The following is a 14,130-nucleotide window of genomic DNA, read 5'->3' on the forward strand; positions in this document are numbered from 1 at the left end:
GGTAGACTTCCGAGGGCCCTGACATTTAAAACGAGACATTGAGAACTTTGAAAAAGCACTGGTAGTTTATTTACAAGATTTTTACAGACAGTACCTTCAGGAAGTTTACCATTCGCCGCCATCTTTTATGGTTAAAGTCAAGGTTAGGTTGAATCTTATCAGATGACCTGTTAGGTCTCTGGAAGTGGACTATCCGAGTAGAGTGGTACCAGTCTAGCAGTGACGGACTGGGATTAAAAAACGGCCCTGGCATTTTCACCAATCAGCAGCCCACACGGGGACGCAGTTTATTAGCTTTTATAAGGGGAAAATTCCGAGGATCAAGGCATGCTAGATTGGCATACAATTCCCCGTGCTGAAGGAACCGACGATGCATACAGGTGGTTGCGGTATCCAGAACTATGTTGTGTACCTTTATTCTGTAGTCCACCAATGCGTCTGTGTTGGCCAGTGCTACAGCAGACTCTCCCGGCTTCTTCTCTTCTTTTTTTAAAGGCGTTTTTCAAATGGCTGATTTGAAGCCATTTAACAGTATTGATGCTTGATAGTGGGCCGAGAGATAATGTGAAACCGGCCTTGCGATGAAGGGGCCGCGCGAACCCGACAAGCATGCCACCCCGTGATTGGCCAGCCCAAACGGCCCACGAGAGGCCGTGGCCCTTCTGGCATCTGCCCAAGACAGCCACTGACCTTGAGTCCAAAACAGATTTTCAACCCATGAGCCGTTGCTGTGGTACACAGGTGTAGGTTGCCGTGAGCTGTTGCTGTGGTACACAGGTACTGAGCCTGGTGTAGGTTGCCGTGAGCCGTTGCTGTGGTACACAGGTACTGAGCCTGGAATAGGCCTGCTTGTGGTCCAGCTAGGTTCTAATCTAAAAGGGCCTGCTTGTGGTCCAGCTAGGTTCTAATCCAAAAGGGCCTGCTTGTGGTCCAGCTAGGTTCTAATCTAAATGTCAGTGTCAGAAAGAGGAGTATGGGAGGAGGCACCGTGTCAGGACAGACGTGTGTGTGTGTGTGTGTCTGTCTGTCTTCAGGGCAGACTAATTTCACTGCATTGATTGAGAGTCTGCAACAGTGGCTCTGACATCCCGCCAGAATCTCTCCCAACGTTCCGCATAACCATGGAAACAAGAAGCTGTGAAATCATTGATGCGAAGTGGTTTGGATAGAAGAGCAAAAAAGGGATAAAAAAAAAACAGAATGTTCCATTCATCTAACGCACACTCAACATGCCGGAGCGTGACAACAGGGTCAAGAAGGTCGCACGCAATACTCATCGTTTTTTTCTGGAGACCAAACACTTGTGCAGGTGCACCAAAAATGTGTGTGTGTGTGTTTCCCTCTCTGTGCATATGTGTGTGTGAGTGTGTGTGTGTGTTTCTCTCTCTGTGTCTGTGCGTATGTGTGTGTATGTGTGTGTGTTTCTCTCTCTGTCTCTGTGTGTGTGTGTGTGTTTGTGTGTGTGTGTGTGTGTGCGAATGAGTGTCATAACTAGTTCCAATATGCTCCAAAGCTGGAGGGGGCCTGGCAAGGTTTTCTGCAAGTGCAGTTTGTTTGTGCATTGTTTGTGTGTATGTGTATTTGTGTATGTTTTTGATAAAACATTTGTGTATGTGTTTATGTACGTGTGTGTCTGCTTTGTGTGTCTGTGTTACATGTGGAGTGAGTGTGTGTGTGTGTGTGTGTGTGTGTGTGTGTGTGTGTGTGTGTGTGTGTGTTTGTGTGTGTGTGTGCGTGTGCGTGCGTCTGTGTGCGTGTGTGTTAGATCTCAAGGCTGTATGCCCCAGAGTGGAGAGTGATGGTTTGGGTGGGCTCTGAGGTGAAGGTCAATCATTTCTGAAACAATTTGAATGGAGTGTCCAGAGCGGGGGATGAGGTCATCAAGTATTCTATTCTTCTCCACGGGAGATTCCACAGATGGGTTTCCAAACTCATTGAATACAAATCTCCTGGTCAGTGGTACAGGCAGTTCCCCCTCTCATATGGCAGCACTATACACATGGGGTGGAAGATAGATAGATAGATAGATAGATAGATAGATATATAGATACAGTAAATAGATAGATAGATAGATAGATAGATACAGTAAATAGATAGATAGATAAATAGATAGATAGATAGATAGATAGATATATAGATACAGTAAATAGATAGATAGATACATAGATAGATAGATAGATAGATAGATATATATATATATAGATAGATAGATAGATATGTAGATAGATAGATAGATAGATACGTAGATAGATAGATAGATAGATACTTTAATCATCCCGAAGAACATTTTAGGCACCCAGTAGCTTATTCAACCATAACACAACAAACACACATACACACATATATCTCACATACATAAAAATCACTCACATGTAAATGTAAAAATTAAAGAGCATGTGAAGTGATTACAAAGGTGTGGTATGGACTGACCATGTGATGCATTGACCATGATAAGGTGCTATGGAGTGTGTGCAATAGTGGTAGTGCAAAAGTGTACAGTGCAGGGATTGAGCAGGGCAATAACTTTGCTTGTTATTATGACCGCCACGCAGCGAAGCGGCGGTCATATAGGTTTAGTCAGTTTTTTTCTTTTTCGCATGCCCAAATTTCCGTCAATGATTCCCGGGACACTGAAAGACCGGGGTACACGAAACTTGGTGGGCATGTAACCCCACATGGATAGCATGGAACCATTGTTTTTCGTTTTGATCTGTAGCCCCCCGCTGGACTGGACCCCCCGAAAGGAGGGTAGGGCAGACACAGTTTTCTGTGAATATCTCGAGAACCGTAGGGTTTAGGAGGACCATTTTTTTTATGTTGATCTCAAGGGGCCATGTCAACCCATTACATAACCACTCATTTCATGTATAGCGCCACCTAGTTAAACACAAAAAAGTAAAAATGAGGTGTTGTAATCGCAGGTATCTGTGACCTAACATAGTCAAAACTGCACGAAATTGGAAGTGTAGGATCATTATGACACCCTCTGTATGCACGCCAAGTTTTGTGGAATTCCGTTCATGAGGGGCCACACAATAAATTCATTTATGTTACTATACACCAACTGGCCTGTAGGTGGCCGGAGACAGTTTTCTGTGAATATCTCGAGAACCGTAGGGCCTGTCCACCTTTTTTATGTATGTTGGTCTTAAGGGGGCATGACAACCCATCCCATTACCACTTATTTCATGTATAGCGCCACCTAGTTAAAAATTAAAAAGCAAAAAATCAGGTCTTTTCATCACAATATCTCTGGCTGACAAGGTCAAAACTGCACGAAAATAAAAGTGTAGGATCATTATGACACCCTCCGAATGCATGCCAAGTTTTGTGTACTTTCGTTCATGGGGGGCTTACAATAAAATAATTTATGTGTACATTTAGTGACGTACACCAACAGGGATTCCCGGGACACTGAAAGACCGGGGTACACAAAACTTGGTGGGCATGTAACCCCACATGGATAGCATGGAACCGTCGTTTTTCGTTTTGATCTGTAGCCCCCCGCTGGACTGGACCCCCCGAAAGGAGGGTAGGGCAGACACAGTTCTCTGTGAATATCTTGAGAACCGTAGGGTTTAGGAGGACCATTTTTTTCCGTATGTTTGCCTCCAGGGGTCATGTTAACCCATTTCATGTGCACATATGTGCAGAAACAGATACACACACACACACATACATTCACAGTAATCATACGTATGACACACACTCACACAGTAGACATATGTACGCTTGCATGCACAGGCACATACGCAAGCACACACACAAGCACGCACACAAACACACACACACACACACACACACACTCACACACACATAACATAAACATGTACATGCACACATGCACACAATTCAAGAATTTCTCAGAATTATGAATAGGCAAGATGGAGGTGGGGTTGTATAAAATGAATTTTACATGTGAAATCTATGAACTAATCATGTTTTGGTACTTGTTGTCTAGCAGATATCAGTGAGAATTGAGTGTGGATAATGCAATTTAGTGAGACAGCTAAAATCATACAGGCCTTTCAGCGTGATTTATTTTTGTGGAAAAAATGTGCTGGACTGGGCGGCGGTCATATTTTGTACCGCTCTGCGGTACATCTAGTTAAATAGTAACTATGACTATGAAAAGACAAGAATGTAAACATAATAGAAATGCTTAACAAACAAGTAAAAGAACATACTTTAAGAGCAATATATAACAGGGAATAAGTTATAAGGTGTAGATGTTATGTTATGACCACAGTCCAGATTGTGTAGACGGGCTAATATAGCCTGTAAAACAGTCAGGTAGACAAAGTGATATGATGGTAGGGGTTGAGAGAGCTCATGCTGAAAAGTCCATTTCTGCTCTGCACCACTTCACGTTGTATCAAATAAAAACAATGCACAATGCAAGAAAGATAAAGTAAAGAACACTGATGAGAACTGGTGAGAAGTTAACTAAAGAACACTGTTATCGTGCTTGGTAGTGGCAGTCTTTATTAGTGGAGGTTTAAGAGTTGAGATGTACTCTCAGAGAGCAAAGTTTAAAATGATGAGGGCAACACATACATTGCATAGAAGATATGAATGCAGTCACTGTTTGCACTCTTTTTTTGATAATAACGCATAAGAGTTTTGTTGCCATCATTTAAGAATGTTGTCCTTGAGAACCATAAATGTTGTTGAATTGTTTACCTGCATTGTCTGTGAATAGGGCTGGTTATTTGCAGTGGAAATCATTGATGCGAAGTATGTTTGGGTAGAAGAGCAAAAAAGGGATAAAAAAACATAATGTTCCATTCATCTAACGCACACTCAACATGCGGGAGCGTGACAACAGGGTCAAGAAGGTCGCACGCAATACTCATCTTTTTTTCTGGAGGCCAAACACTTGTGCAGGTGCACCAAAAATGTGTGTGTGTGTGTGTGTGTTTCCCTCTCTGTCTCTTTGCATATGTGTGTGTGTGTGTGTGTGTGTTTCTCTCTCTGTCTCTGTGGGTATGTGTGTGTGTGGGTGTTTGTGTGTGTGTGAGTGAGTGTCATAACTAGTTCCAATATGCTCCAAAGATAGAGGTGCCAGGCAAGGTTTTCTGCAAGTGCAGTTTTTTATGCATTGTTTGTGTGTATGTGTATTTGTGTATGTTTTTGATAAAACATTTGTGTATGTGTTTATGTACGTGTGTGTGTGCTTTGTGTGTCTATGTTACATGTGGAGTGTGTGTGTGTGTGTGTGTGTGTGTGTGTGTGTGTGTGCGTGTGTGCGTCTGTGTGCGTGTGTGTTAGATCTCAAGGCTTTATGGCCCAGAGTGGAGAGTGATGGTTTGGGTGGGCTCTGAGGTGAAGGTCAATAATTTCTGGAACATTCTGAATGGAGTGTCCAGAGCGGGGTTGAGGTCATCGAGTATTCTATTCTTCTCCACGGGAGATTCCACAGATGGGTTTCCAAACTCATTGAACTCAAATCTCCTGGTCAGTGGTACAGGCAGTTCCCCCTCTCATATGGCAGCACTATACACATGGGGTGGAAGATAGATAGATAGATAGAAGATAGATAGGTAGATAGAAGATAGATAGATATGTAGATAGATAGATAGATAGATAGATACGTAGATAGATAGATAGATAGATAGATAGATAGATAGATACTTTATTCATCCAGAGGAACATTTTAGGCACCCAGTAGCTTATTCAACCATAACACAACAAACACACATACACACATATATCTCACATACATAAAAATCACTCACATGTAAATGTAAAAATTAAAGAGCATGTGAAGTGATTACAAAGGTGTGGTATGGACTGACCATGTGATGCATTGACCATGATAAAGTGCTATGGAGTGTGTGCAATAGTGGTAGTGCAAAAGTGTACAGTGCAGGGATTGAGCAGGGCAATAACTTTGCTTGTTATTATGACCGCAGCGAAGGTTTAATCAGATTTTCTTTTTTTTTTTTTTTTTTTTTTCGCATGTCCAAATTTCCGTCAAGGATTCCCGGGACACTGAAAGACCGGGGTAGACGAAACTTGGTGGGCATGTAACCCCATATGGATAGCATGGAACCATCGTTTTTCGTTTTGATCTGTAGCCTCCCCGCTGGACTGCAACCCCCGAAAGGAGGGTAGGGCAGACACAGTTTTCTGTGAATATCTCGAGAACCGTAAGGTTTAGGAGGATCATTTTTTTCTTGTATGTTGATCTCAAGGGGCCATGTCAACCCATTCCATAACCACTCATTTCATGTATAGCGCCACCTAGTTAAACACAAAAAAAGTAAAAATGAGGTGTTGTAATTGCAGGTATCTGTGACCTAACATAGTCAAAACTGCACGAAATTGGAAGTGTAGGATCATTATGACACCCTCTGAATGCACGCCAAGTTTCGTGGAATTCCGTTAATGGGGGGCCACACAATAAATTAATTTATGTTACTATACACCAACTGGCCTGTAGGTGGCCGGAGACAGTTTTCTGTGAATATCTCGAGAACTGTAGGGCCTAGGAGGTCCACCTTTTTTTTGTATGTTGGTCGTAAGGGGGCATGTCAACCCATCCCATTACCACTTATTTCATGTATAGCGCCACCTAGTTAAAAATGAAAAAGCAAAAAATTAGGTGTTTTCATCACAATATCTCTGGCTGACATGGTCAAAACTGCACGAAATTCAAAGTGTAGGATCATTATGACACCCTCCGAATGCATGCCAAGTTTTGTGAACTTTCGTTCATGGGGGGCCTTACAATAAAATCATTTATGTGTACATTTAGTGACCATACACCAACAAGGATTCCCGGGACACTGAAAGACCGGGGTACACGAAACTTGGTGGGCATGTAACCCCACATGGATAGCATGGAACCATAATTTTTTGTTTTGATCTGTAGCCCCCCCACTGTACTGGACCCACCGAAAGGAGGGTAGGGCAGACACAGTTTTCTGTGAATATCTTGAGAACCGTAGGGCCTAGGATGACCAATTTTTTCCGTATGTTTGCCTCCAGGGGTCATGTTAACCCATTCCATGTGCACACATGTGCATAAACAGATACACACGCACACACATACATTCACAGTAATCATACGTATGACACATACTCACACAGTAGACATATGTACGCATGCATGCACATGCACAAACACACATACGCAGGCAAACACACAAGCACGCACACACACACACACACACACACACACATAAACATAAACGTGTACACGCACACATGCACACAATTCAAGAATTTCTCAGAATTATGAACAGGCAAGATGGAGGTGGGGTTGTATAAAATGAATTTTACATGTGAAATCTATGAACTAATCATGTTTTGGTACTTGTTGTCTAGCAGATACCAGTGAGAATTGAGTGTGGATAATGCAATTTAGTGAGACAGTTAGAATCATATAGGCCTTTCAGCGTGATTTATTTTTGTGGAAAAAATGTGCTGGACTGGGCGGCGGTCATATTTTGTACCGATCTGCGGTACATCTAGTTAGTGGAGGTTTAAGAGTTGAGATGTACTCTCAGAGAGCAACGTTTAAAATGATGAGGGCAACACATACAGTTTGCATAGAAGATATGAATGCAGTCACTGTTTGCACACGTTTTGATAATAACGCATCAGAGCTTTGAGCTTTGTTGCCATCATTTAAGAATGTTCTCCTTTAGAACCATAAATGTTGTTGAATTGTTTACCTGCATTGTCTGTGAATAGGGCTGGTTATTTGCAGTGGATAAGCACTGTCACAATAATCAGATTCATTGAAGATGCACAGCCAGTTTGTTTGCACAGTATATAATGGTCCTGCCACTAATACAAATGGCTGTTTTTCCCCAAAATACACCCTTGTGTGCCGATAGCACTGCAGTTTAAGCATTGCTACACTTCAAATGACAGGCATTTATTCTGCATGGTTTTGTTCCCGGTCCAGTTTGGAAGGCGATTGTTGTCTTGTTTTGTCACTCTGACGAGCAGTTTGCTTTATTGTTGAGGGAAAGAAAAAGAAGCTACTGTTAGCATTTGATTGCACTCTTTTTTTCCTCCCTTGTCCATTTATAGGATGAATCAAACCAACTTGAAAGAAGTGGCCATGTCACTGATAATGCCGCCGTAATTGTCATGCCCGTCAAACAGCTGGAGATGGCTCGGGCTTTGGAGATAAGAACGCAGTGGTCTGTAGACAGAGACTCTCTGTCTGTCCGTGTGTCTGCTTGTGTCCCCCCTCTCGTTCGCCTGTGATTAGTTTAGCAATGGGAGAGACGGGGCCGGCCGCTGCCGCCGCCGTCGCTAGTGCAAATTAGCATAACACACAGGGGGGTAAAAGAGTAATTTCTAGAACACACCATGACTCCATTGTAATCAGGATCCACAAATACCTGTGTCAGATCTGAGACTACTGCATCCAACCTGTAATGGGGGGGGGGAGGCAGAAAAAACAGATAGCAGACAGAAGAAGGAAAAGAAGATAGGAGAACAATCAGAAGTGGTTTGTAGTAAAACAGAGAAAAGGCACATTCATGAGTGGAAAAGAAGATGAAGACTTACTCCGGTTACCGTCATGAAGGGCTGTGTAAAAGTTACTCTGATTCTAGTTGCATTGTAGTAGGCGTGGTAGGGTTAGATATTACTGTTGTGGATGTGTGTGTGTGTGTGTGTGTGTGTGTGTATGTAGGCTGTGTGTTAATGGTTATGGGGTGGGCGTGAGGTTCATAAAAACAATATAAATAAAGTAATACGAAAAATAGCATGTTGGTTATTTGATTGTATTATTTGAATGTTGGTTATTTCATTGACAGTGTTTTTCATAAATGTGCGCTTTGGACTTTGTTAAGGATAATGTATTTATTTTATGCTTACTTTTAATTCGATTTAGATTTTTACAGCTAGACCTCCCCTTTACACCTATATGCTTTATCTTAATGTGTAGTTTACTCTAACATATGAGAATGTTAATAATAAACTGTGTAATTACTTCAGCTGACTGAGACAGTGTGTGAGTGTGTGTGTGTGTGTGTGTGTGTGTCCCGAAGCTCTATATTTCAGTGTTATCTTGTACGGCCTTGTGTGGTGCTGGTCCTGGGCTTTTTAATGAAGGGCAGTAATTTCAACTCTCTCACACACACACACACACACACACACACACACACACACACACACAGAGATTCATTGGCACTGGCACAGCAACTGTCCCCTGTCCAATCACATATCCCCTGTAATCCCACCGTCCCTCATAGCCTTCATGCCTGCACTTTGCTTCCGTCTCCATAGTGACCGCTGCAGGGATATTTCTCTTTACACCATATAAAATGCAGAACACTCAGGCCCCTCTCCTCTCTTCTCCTCTCCTCTCACCTCCTTTCCTCCCCTCTCCTCTTCTCTCCTCTCTTCTCCTCTCCTCCCCTCTCACCTCCTCTCCTCTCCTCTCTTCTCCTTTCACCTCCTCTCCTCCCCTCTCCTCTCTTCTCCTCTTCCCTTCTCTCCTTTCCTGTCTTCCCTTCCTCTCTCCTCCACCCACCCCCTTTTCCTCTCGTCTCCTCTCTTTGACTCTCTGCTCTTCTCTCTTCTTCTCTCCTCTCCTCTCATGCACACATACACACAGACACAGACACAGAGAGAGAGAGAGAGCACGCACAATACATCTACATGAAAGCCATCATCTGGCTAACAAACTCAAAAGCAATACCTACGCATCGTCTGGAACATATTGTCATCTGTTATGAATGCTGTTCATTGTCGCTACACGCAGGGAACCTTCAGACACAAGTTTATTAGTTAGTTAGTTAACAATTAGTTTAAAAATGCAGTAAATCTTTTAATTGCATGGACATCAGGTGTATTCTGTCTGTCAAGATTGTTTTTCTCCAGAAATGTTTACATGTAAATTTACATTTGTTTTTCGTTTAATTGACACTTTTGTCTACAGTGACTCACAAAAAATATAGAGAACAAGGTACAAGCTGAACAGGAATAATAATAATAATAATATTGAGTAGTACCCTGCATAAGAGTTAGAATGGCAGTTCAGAGTCAAGATAAATCAAAGCAAGTAGATAGGCAGGATGGACAGGGAGGAGCTCATAGAACATCTCCATGAAAATTACCCCAACTTTGCTACGTCAGTTGCTTTTCTGAAACCTACACCAGCAGCAGCAACACCACCAGCACCACTACAAGCACCATCACCACCAGTACCACCTCCACCAGCGGCAGCACCAGCAGCAGCACTATCACCACCACCAGCACTTTCACCAGCAGCAGCAGCACCACCACCACCACCACCACCAGCACCATCACCACCAGCACCACCTCCACCAGCAGCAGCACTATCACCACCACCAGCACTTCCACCAGCAGCAGCACCACCTCCACCAGCAGCACCACCAGCACCACTGGGTGGAGAGTTCTAATAGAGACACAAAGCCACAGCAGTATGGGTTAGAGCTCTGGAGCTTAATTCCAGAATATGGATGACACAATATAATCTCACATACAGGAAAGTATTTCAAACAAAGGATGCTTTTATTTATATAGCCTTGAATTATCAACAGCATAGACAGATAGATATATATGTAAGGGATAACGGCCGCGAGGTGTCCTGTTATACGGAATTAATGGACGAGGGCGAGGGGCAAAGAACTCCCCGACGCGCAGCGGATGATTCCATTGTTGCGAAGCCTGCCTCCAGGCTCAACCGTCGTCCTACTATCGTTGTTATAGTTACCATTCATAAGCATTGATATGGAACGGCGATTAAACTTTTTTTACCAGATCTACTTCATAGGTGCCCCGTTATTCAGAATTAAAAGCCACCCCGCCAGCCAATCAGAAAAGAGTATTTCTTCTCTCCGGGTGATAAATATATAACTACACAAATTATGTAGGAGCCCAATTGAATTTAAAAACTCTTGAATGAAAAGAACTAGCTAGACTAGAAATGTACTAAATTTGTGCCTTGGGTTACCTGTTCAGTTTAAGATGGCGTTTTCCATGTGGTCTGTCAGTCTTAGTTAGACAATAGAAGATGCTGGAGAAGATGCAGTTGTTTACACCTTCACTGTGCTTCACTACACCGTTTCACTTTACTGCTTTACTTTTGTTTTTTTTAAAGCAACTTTTGAACATTTAGATTAGTTTGAAACCCTTTGGAATTCCTTTTGAAACCCTTTTCCCTTTGGATTGTATTTAGACTTTGGAATACCTTTTGAAACCCTTTTCCCTTTGGATTGCATTTAGATTAGTTTGAAACACTTTGGAATACCTTTTGAAACCCTTTTCACTTTGGTTTGCATTTAGGTTAGTTTGAAACACTTTGGAATACCTTTTAAAACCCTTTTCCCTTTGGTTTGCATTTAGGTTAGTTTGAAACACTTTGGAATACCTTTTAAAACCCTTTTCCCTTTGGTTTGCATTTAGGTTAGTTTGAAACACTTTGGAATACCTTTTAAAACCCTTTTCCCTTTGGTTTGCATTTAGGTTAGTTTAAAACACTTTGGAATACCTTTTAAAACCCTTTTCCCTTTGGTTTGCATTTAGGTTAGTTTGAAACACTTTGGAATACCTTTTGAAACCCTTTTCCCGTTGGTTTGCATTTAGGTTAGTTTAAAACACTTTGGAATACCTTTTGAAACCCTTTTCCCTTTGGTTTGCATTTAGGTTAGTTTAAAACACTTTGGAATACCTTTTGAAACCCTTTTCCCTTTGTTTTGCATTTAGGTTAGTTTGAAACACTTTGGAATACCTTTTAAAACCCTTTTCCCTTTGGTTTGCATTAAGGTTAGTTTGAAACACTTTGGAATACCTTTTGAAACCCTCTCCTCCTGCTGTGTAGCTCTCTTCCTGCTACCTGCCTGCTTGCTCCAGTCTCCCATCTTGCTTGCCTGGCGTCGACCTGCGTCCCTGCCATCTCCAACACAGGTATGAGAAGCAGTTGCACACAGTATCTAAAAACCAGCATATAACTGGACTTCACTTTTTGACCAAAACAGATACACCTTATTTTCATGTAATCAAATTTCCATATTTAAAAAAGTACAGTCTCAAATTCACAGTGTGTGTGTGTGTGTCAAGGGATATTTGTAGGTAATTCAAATCAGTAGTAGTACATAAGAGGATAAATATCAAAACCTTCTACATGAGTCAAATTTACACATCATTTAAAATAACTCACAGAGAGTTAGGATCATTTAATAATTGAAAGTGTCATGCCCATCCCTGTGGCATGGGGGCGCTACACTGACATGAGGCTTTTTATCCGCTGAGTTCATTTCTAACATGAAGCTTTAAAGCTGAATAAAGACTGTTTATCAGGAGCTGAGTTCCATATTGTAACATTACGACCATCTGTCAGAAGCGGAATACCTCACTAGCGTTAAGGAGCTGAATAAAGGCTGTTTATCAGAATACCTCACTAGCGTTAAGGAGCTGAATAAAGGCTGTTTATCAGAATACCTCACTAGCGTTAAGGAGCTGAATAAAGGCTGTTTATCAGAATACCTCACTAGTGTTAAGGAGCTGAATAAAGGCTGTTTATCAGGAGCTGAGTGAGCACATTCCATGCTAACATTAAGGGGGGTAATGTTAACAACCTGCCCTGTTGGAAAGCTGTCTGAGTGGTGACTCACTGTGACTATGCCCGGGTACAGAAAATTACAGCTTACGGTTGCCATATCCAAAAGGTTTCCTTCGTGTAATTCAAAGCTTACATGATTCTTACATAATGGTGAGAATTAGAGGGGCTGGAATCTATACCTTGGACAAGCATCCAGATACCAGCCCACGCTCTGGCTGTGTGTCTGCGTGTGTCAATACTGTGTCTGTTGGTGTGTGTGTGTTTGTTTCTGCATGTTTTGTTCATGTGTGTGTGTGTGTGTGTGTGTGTGTGAATGTTTGGGTGTGCGTGAGTGCATGCCTGGGTGTGTTTGTGTGTGTGTATCTGTTGTATTTGTGGTTGTGTGTGTGTGTGTGTGTATCTGTTGTATTTGTGGTTGTATGTGTGTGTATCTGTTGTATTTTTTTGTGTGTGTATCTGTTGTATGTGTGTGTGTGTATTTGTTGTATTTATGTGTGTGTGTGTGTGTGTATTTGTGTGTGCATGTGTGTATCTGTTGTATTGTGTGTGTGTGTGTGTGAGAGAGAGAGAGAGTGTCTGTATTTGTGTGTGTGTGTGTGTGTGTATTTGTTGTATTTATGTGTGTGTGTGTGTGTGTGTGTGTGCATTTTGTGTGTGTGTGTATCTGTTGTATTTTTTGTGTGTGTGTGAGTGTGTTTGTTTCTTTAGCGGGAAGTGATTCCTCAGCGCTCCGCTCCTCCTGCTTTCTTCTTAATGAGAGATGGATGAATGGGCTCTGAGTGTGTGTGTGTGTGTGTGTGTGTGTGTGCCGTGACCTTGGGCTCACCTCAGGCAGCTTGCCTTGCGCCCCTGCACGCTCGGCTCTCCACTCTGCCAGGAAGCCGTGGCATCCGCAGGGGAAGAGCGAGCGGCGTGGCAGCCCAGCTAATTGAGTAATTGGCCCAAACTGGGGGGTCATTCATTAGAAACACACACACACACACACACACACACTTTAACTCCCCTCCTCAGCCTAGGCTGTCCCCTTTTGAGACACACACACACACACCCACACCCACACACGCGCACACACACACACCCACACACACACACACACCCAGCAGCCCCAGTAGCATTTATCTCTGTTTGAATGGTGCTTACCTTAAGATCAAGTGAGGGGAGGGCGCGATGGGACCCTGCGGGCTAAAGGGTCTTAATCCATTATAGGACTATCTAGAACGCCCACGGAGCTCTCACTGATAGGGATGCTCAGGCCTGCAGACCGGCTCTGTGTGTGTGTATTGTGTGTATGTATGTATTGTGTGTATTGTGTTAAAGATCTAAAGGAGAACAAGTCTGAGGAGGAGGTCTAAAGGAGAACATGTCTGACTGGAACATCTGTAGTTGTGTGTGTGTGTGTGTGTGTGTGTGTGTGTAAGAACATGTCTTAACAACTCCCAGGCCACAGCCATGACAGTCATGTCCTTTCCGCCTGTGTCATGGGACATAACATGCCCTTGTCATGCACTCGTTTTCAACTCAGCATTTACCTGTGTTTGTGTGTGTGTGTGTGCCCCTAGCTCCCAGAGCACACC

Source organism: Alosa pseudoharengus, unplaced genomic scaffold (assembly GCF_046254945.1).
Source record: "Alosa pseudoharengus isolate Yale_2024_CS ecotype anadromous, Long Island Sound unplaced genomic scaffold, YU_APseudo_1.1 YU_APseudo_1.1_scf_14, whole genome shotgun sequence".
Classification (NCBI taxonomy): Eukaryota; Metazoa; Chordata; class Actinopteri; order Clupeiformes; family Clupeidae; genus Alosa; species Alosa pseudoharengus.